Source organism: Petromyzon marinus, chromosome 58 (genome assembly GCF_048934315.1).
Source record: "Petromyzon marinus isolate PM22_M1 ecotype Great Lakes invasive population chromosome 58, UKy_Petmar_22M1.pri1.0, whole genome shotgun sequence".
In the NCBI taxonomy this organism is placed as follows: Eukaryota; Metazoa; Chordata; class Hyperoartia; order Petromyzontiformes; family Petromyzontidae; genus Petromyzon; species Petromyzon marinus.
The window spans coordinates 5,800,071-5,808,119 of record NC_133724.1 but is presented as its reverse complement, the minus strand read 5'-3'; positions in this window follow the sequence as shown (position 1 = coordinate 5,808,119).

Genomic DNA, 8,049 nt, shown 5'->3' with positions numbered 1-8,049 from the left:
CCATCATCATCATCATTACGATTACTAAGCCAGTTTACCCAGCAGAGCTTCGGGAAGCCTCAAGACTCTTTGTCCTCGAGGGTCCTGTCACGTTTCTAGTGCGACGGGCGATTTTGCTGCTGATGCTGCTGCTGATGATGCTGCTGCTGCTGATGATGATGCTTGTGCGTGTGCGTGTGTGTGTTCTCGAGCGGTGGCGCAGCGGTTAGCGCTATGCTGCGCTACGAACCCGGCGACCCGGGATCGATTCCAGCTCACGGCCAACATCGGTGACGATAATCTGAACCGGTCCTGGGCATCCCCTAAGTCGACTCAGCCTTAAATGAGTACCTGGTGCGGTGTGTAGTAAGCATCGTCACTGGGGAGACAAAGGCTGCCGGGTGTGGTGTTGGCCACCCACCCCCTCGTGATGCCGTGCCGGCCTTCACAGGTGCTGTTCGCTAACAGCACTTGCCGCTACAGTCTGTTACAGGCTACACCGGGGATCTTTGTCTTTGTCTCGATTGAGCGGGGGAGCGGTGGTGCATCGGTTAGCGCTACGCTGTGCTACGAAGCCGGCAACCTGAGTTCGATTCCCGTTCGCGGCCAACACCGGTGACGATTATCTAAACCGTTCCTGGGCCTCCCCTAGGTCGACTCAGCCTCAAATCAGTACCTGGTGCGGTGTGTAGTATACATCGCCACTGGGGAGACAAAGGCGGTCGGGCGTGGAGACGGCCACCCACCCCCTCCTATGCCGTGCCGGCAATCATAGAGTGCTGCTCGTTATCAGTACTTGCCCCAACAGTCTGTTAAGGCTAAACGGTGAGGGGGGGGGGGTTTCTTTGGCTCAATTGACTGATTTGCGTTGACACTTTCACAGCGTTTGGATGTTTGGCCAACACCAGTGACACTGTGTGGGATGTTTTGTGAGCTATGCGAGTAAACCCATTCAGAAGAGGAGGATAGAAATAGAACCTACAGACTCCACTCACTCACTCTTACTCTACAGAACAGGGGGAGTGCATACAAACTCCACTCACTCACTCACACTCTTCAGAACAGAACACACAAACTCCACTCACTCACACTCTTCAGAACAGAACACACAAACTCCACTCACTCACTCACACTCTTCAGAACAGAACACACAAACTCCACTCACTCACTCACTCACACTCTTCAGAACAGAACACACAAACTCCAATCACTCACTCACACTCTTCAGAACATAACACACAAACTCCAATCACTCACTCACTCTCTTCAGAACAGAACATACAAACTCCACTCACTCACTCACACTCTTCAGAACAGAACACACAAACTCCACTCACTCACTCACTCCCACTCTTCAGAACAGAACACACAAACTCCACTCACTCACTCCCACTCTTCAGAACAGAACACACAAACTCCACTCACTCACTCCCACTCTTCAGAACAGAACACACAAACTCCACTCACTCACTCACACTCTTCAGAACAGAACACACAAACGCCACTCACTCACACTCTTCAGAACAGAACACACAAACTCCACTCACTCACTCACACTCTTAAGAACAGAACACACAAACTCCAATAACTCACTCACTCACTCACACTCTTCAGAACAGAACACACAAACTCCACTCACTCACTCACTCACACTCTTCAGAACAGAACACACAAACTCCACTCACTCACTCACCAACACTCTTAAGAACAGAACACACAAACTCCAATAACTCACTAACTTACACTCTTCAGAACAGAACACACAAACTCCACTCACTCACCCCCACTCTTCAGAACAGAACACACAAACTCCACTCACTCACTCACTCCCACTCTTCAGAACAGAACACACAAACTCCACTCACTCACTCCCACTCTTCAGAACAGAACACACAAACTCCACTCACTCACTCACTCACACTCTTAAGAACAGAACACACAAACTCCAATAACTCACTCACTCACTCACACTCTTCAGAACAGAACACACAAACTCCACTCACTCACTCACTCCCACTCTTCAGAACAGAACACACAAACTCCACTCACTCACTCACTCACCAACACTCTTAAGAACAGAACACACAAACTCCAATAACTTACTCACTCACTCACACTCTTCAGAACAGAACACACAAACTCCACTCACTCAGTCACACTCTTCAGCACAGAACACACAAACTCCACTCACTCACTCACACTCTTAAGAACAGAACACACAAACTCCAATAACTCACTAACTCACTCACACTCTTCAGAACAGAACACACAAACTCCACTCACTCACTCACTCCCACTCTTCAAAACAGAACACACAAACTCCACTCACTCACTCACACTCTTCAGCACAGAACACACAAACTCCACTCACTCACTCACACTCTTAAGAACAGAACACACAAACTCCAATAACTCACTAACTCACTCACACTCTTCAGAACAGAACACACAAACTCCACTCACTCACTCACACTCTTCAGCACAGAACACACAAACTCCACTCACTCACTCACTCACACTCTTAAGAACAGAACACACAAACTCCAATAACTCACTAACTCACTCACACTCTTCAGAACAGAACACACAAACTCCACTCACTCACTCACTCCCACTCTTCAAAACAGAACACACAAACTCCACTCACTCACTCCCCACTCTTCAGAACAGAACACACAAACTCCACTCACTCACTCACACTCTTCAGAACAGAACACACAAACTCCACTCACTCACTCACACTCTTCAGAACAGAACACACAAACTCCACTCACTCACTCACTCTTCAGAACAGAACACACAAACTCCACTCACTCACTCCCACTCTTCAGAACAGAACACACAAACTCCACTCACTCACTCACTCACACTCTTAAGAACAGAACACACAAACTCCAATAACTCACTCACTCACTTACACTCTTCAGAACAGAACACACAAACTCCACTCACTCGCTCACTCCCACTCTTCAGAACAGAACACACAAACTCCACTCACTCACTCACCAACACTCTTAAGAACAGAAAACACAAACTCCAATAACTCACTCACTCACTCACACTCTTCAGAACAGAACACACTAACTCCACTCACTCACTCACACTCTTCAGCACAGAACACACACACTCCACTCATTCACACTCTTAAGAACAGAACACAAAAACTCCAATAACTCACTAACTCACTCACACTGTTCAGAACAGAACACACAAACTCCACTCACTCACTCACTCCCACTCTTCAGAACAGAACACACAAACTCCACTCACTCACTCCCTCTCTTCAGAACAGAACACACAAACTCCACTCACTCACTCACACTCTTAAGAACAGAACAGACAAACTCCAATAACTCACTAACTCACTCACACTCTTCAGAACGGAACACACAAACTTCACTCACTCACTCACACTCTTCAGAACAGAACACACAAACTCCACTCACTCACTCACTCCCACTCTTCAGAACAGAACACACAAACTCCACTCACTGACACTCTTCAGAACAGAACACACAAACTCCACTCACTCACTCACACTCTTCAGAACAGAACACACAAACTCCACTCACTCACACAATTCCGAACAGAACACACAAACTCCACTCACTCACTCAAACTCTTCCGAATAAAACATACGAACTCCACTCACTAACACTCTTACGATCAACTACAGGAACATGTGGAGACCCTAGAATATCTAAATGGTTTCAGACAGAAAAGGCAAGGGGCGTTTGTACGCTCTCGTTTTAAAGATGCCCTCGATATGGACTCTAGCTCGACACTTTTTTCTCATTACGGAAGCGGAATGGTGGACGCAAAGCCATGGGACATTTATTTGATGACAAGGGGGTCCTTGACTCAAACAATCATCAAATAGCTACAACAATAGCACAGCACTATGGAAATCTGTTCTCTCCAGAGCATATATCCACAGTGGCCCAGAATGAAATCTGGAGGGACCCCTGCCTACTTTGAGTGAAGAAGACAGGGAACTTCTAGAAGAAGAGGTCAAACAAAGCGACCTGGACATGGCAGTGAATGCCCTGGCCAAGAACAAATCCCCAGGGATTGATGGGCTGACGGGGGAGTTTCATCAACAGTTTTTGGCACTCCATGCGCAAGGATTACAAAACAGTTCTAGATGAAGTTGTGGAGACCAACGTGATGCCTCCAGTCCTGGAGGAGGGCCGTGCTCACACTGATTCTTAAATTGGCGTCCAGTCTCAGTGCTGAGCACAGACTACAAGGCTTAAGAGGGTTTTGGCTCGGGCTTATTGCCGATGACCAGGCATACGCTGTTCCAGGGAGGACCATCCATGATGGGATTTTCCCAGTCAAAGATGTGATCGCTCTGTCGGAACATTTGGACTTTCTCCCTTTGCCTTTCTCTCCCTCGCCACTGCGGGAAGGCGGGGGCAAGGGTCTGGTGTGTGTACGGAGCCAGCTCTCTACATTTCGTCTACAAGCCGTACAGAGGTTTCTCTGCACGGCCCCATCACCCGTGTGGTGTTCCACAGCAAATGTTTTTTTTTCTGAATAACCTCGGGGGCCTTCTGTACAGCAAGCAGCTCTTCTTCATGGACATTGAAGGCATTCCACTCGCACAGATCCCCCACTTCTATAGGAGTATCCTACATACATGGGGTTTGCCTGTCACCGCCCGACTGAATACACCCCGGTCGGCATCAGAATTCGCTCACGAGCCGCTGTTACGGAATATCAACGTGGCACGACCCTCTCTCTTGTGGGCCCTGCCATGGAGAAACGCGTGGTGGACGCACGTCCCACTAGGGTGGGCGATGTGGTGAGACCAGGCACGGAGGGGCAGTGGCTTCTCCCTACCGAGATAACCGCATTGGCCGGAATTCACTCAGTAAGATTTGTTGATACTCCGGTCATAACCATCACACTACCATATATATCAGGCGTTACTAAAAAAAATCTCCAAAATTCTAAACAAACACAAGATCCTGGTCCGGTTCAATACAGTACACACAATCCGTGATCTGATCCCATCCGTGAAGGATGTCATTCCTGACTTACAGTACCCCGGGGTTTACAAATTGAGTTGTACCTGTGGTGATTGCTATATAGAGGAGACAAAGCGACATGTCTCTGACCGAATTCGCGAGCACAAATCAGATTTGAAACACGGCAGAACGAATTCTTCTGCCGTGGCTGATCACTGTTACAACGCTGTGGGTGATCACGATATAGTTTTCTCCGATACCAAGGTTCTCTGCTAACCCACGGGTTTTTATCGGAGATTTGTCCACGAGGCAATTCAGATTTACCAACACAGACACAATTTCAACCGAGAGGATGGTTTCAAATAAAGCAATCATTGGAAAGATGTTCTAAATCAAACGAAACATTAAACTAATTTTCAATGCTACAGTATATTTATTCAAGTAGTGGTATTCCAAACTTTCACAGCAGCTTATTTCCCTTCACACCAACATTATGTAAACTCCCCACCGTGCCGGTCCAGTACATCATTGTTATGCTAATTCCTTTGTCAAGGCGTTAATTTTTGTTTCCTCCCACACAGCTTAAAGGACGCGACCTGGGCTTGGCTGTCTTCACTCCAACGCTGTCCTCTGGACAGTCCGCTCTCTTCACCTGATGAAGGCCACTTTTGTTGTGGCCAAAACGTCGCGATCTATTTATTTATTTATTTACACCTACGTGACTTTACCGAATAGAACCAAAGAGTATGAGGTACGAAAATCTTTTTCGACGGCAGTGTGGGGAGCAGCGTGCCTGCTGTGAGTGCTGGGGAGGAGTCAGCCGGCGGTGGCCCAGTGCCACCAACACTGAATGTGGTCCCAGCAAGGAAGCACACTCAACTCTCTTCTTCACAGCAGCACGGGGGACACACCACGGGGAATGACCAGGAGGGGTGCTTCTCAGGTGTAGACTGGAAAAAGCTGTACGCCCAAATGGGCGATTTCCACCACCAACAAATAATAGCGTCACGCAAGGGCTACGCTTGGAGGGACGCGATGCCCTGCAGTGGTCGCGCGAGGCCTCATTGGGAGCTGTTTTACTCCAATCCACCGTACAAGCGCCACGGTGATCTTAGCTGGAGCATTGCCCATGGGACTGTGACCACGAACGCATTCCTGGCACTTTTCGCAGAGAGAAATCCAGAACGCGGATTCTGTGGTGAGCTCCAAACAGTGGCGCATCAATTAGCAGACCGCAAAAGCCTGGACTCACTCGATAAAGCTGCGAAATTCAATCTTCATTTCTCCCCCACGATTCAAATTTCATCATGAACAATGCCAAACTGGCCATCTATATGGCCAGAAAATGCGCAATTGACGGGAGCGGCTTCCCCAGCCACTGCCGCATCTTCAAGGCCCTCCTGGTTTCTGCCAGAATTTTTTTCTGGAATTTCGGTACGCTCAGTTGACGGGGGGTTGGGGTGTCGCGTCTTTCTTGACGCGTTGAGCTACCGAGGGCGCTTTGTGTAATGTGACGAAAGCACGGGATCTGGTGATGGGTTTTAAAGGCTGAATTTTTCTGTTTGATGACGTTTATGAACACAGTAGCACACAATGGGATTTATGTCGCATGGGAAAGCCGTGTTATATCTTTGATTTTTTTTAAAAAGGGGGGCACATAAGCAAACAAAAAAGATATAAAATGACGAACGAAGCAAATTGCCGAAAGACCAAGCATCTTCCTGTTCTGATCGTAAAAAAAAAATAGGGAAGGGAGGGGAGGGGAGGAACGGGGGGAGGGAGGGGAGGGAGGGGAGGGAGGGATGGGAGGGGAGGGAGGGGAGGGAGGGGAGGGAGGGGAGGGAGGGCGCTTTGTGTAATGTGACGAATGCAGGGGGTCTGCTGATGGGTTTTTGAGGGTGGCACTTTCTTGGTGGCGTCTATGGACGCAGTAGCACGCAATGGGAGTTGTGTTACCCGGTAAAACCTCGTCATATATCATTGATTTAAAAGCAAACGCAACAAAAACCGGCGATGATGTACGGAGCAAAGTGCCGAAAAGCCGAGCATCTTTCTGCGTCTTCTGATCGTAAAAAAAGGAGGGGAGGGAGGGAGTGGAAGATTCCAGCCTGGACGTTTCGGCCCCACACACCGTCACCAGGATTCGTGTCGTCAGCTAACGTGATGAAATGTCACACAAGCCCGTCAGACAGAACCCAACCTATGACGTGTTTGGGGGGGGGGGGGTAGGGGCTGGTGGGGGGAGATGTGTGGGGGTCACGACAGTGGGGACGTGGCACCTGCGATCAATCCACGCACGAGCCCGGGTTGTCAAACCCCCACACAGCAGCAGCAGCAGCGGCAGGAGGAGGAGGAGGAAATTAATTCACCGAAAATTGTGACATTAATTTGACATATTTTTTTTTGTTTTAGTTTTACCCGCTGTCGTTTTCTATAAATCATTATTTATTTATCATCATGATAAAATGTTGTCTTTTTTTAGCACTTGTTCACGTTGAACCACCTGGCTATCAGATCGAATGTCGAGTTGGGCAGAGGAAAAATAATTCCGGGCTCCACCAGCCCGCCCGGAACCTGGCTAATCGACCAACCCACTCGCTAGTCCACCAACCCACCCGCTAGTCCACCATCCCACTCGCTAGTCCACCATCCCACCTGCTAGTCCACCAACCCAACCGCTAGTCCACCAACCCACCCGCTAGTCCACCATCCCACTCGCTAGTCCAGAATCCCACACGCTAGTCCACCAACCCAACCGCTAGTCCACCAACCCACCCGCTAGTCCACCATCCCACTCGCTAGTCCACCATCCCACCTGCTAGTCCACCAACCCAACCGCTAGTCCAGCAACCCACCCGCTAGTCCACCATCCCACTCGCTAGTCCAGAATCCCACACGCTAGTCCACCAACCCAACCGCTAGTCCACCAACCCACCCGCTAGTCCACCATCCCACTCGCTAGTCCACCAACCCACCCGCTAGTCCACCAACCCAACCGCTAGTCCACCAAACCACCCGCTAGTCCACCATCCCACTCGCTAGTCCACCATCCCACCCGCTAGTCCACCAAACCAACCGCTAGTCCACCAACCCACCC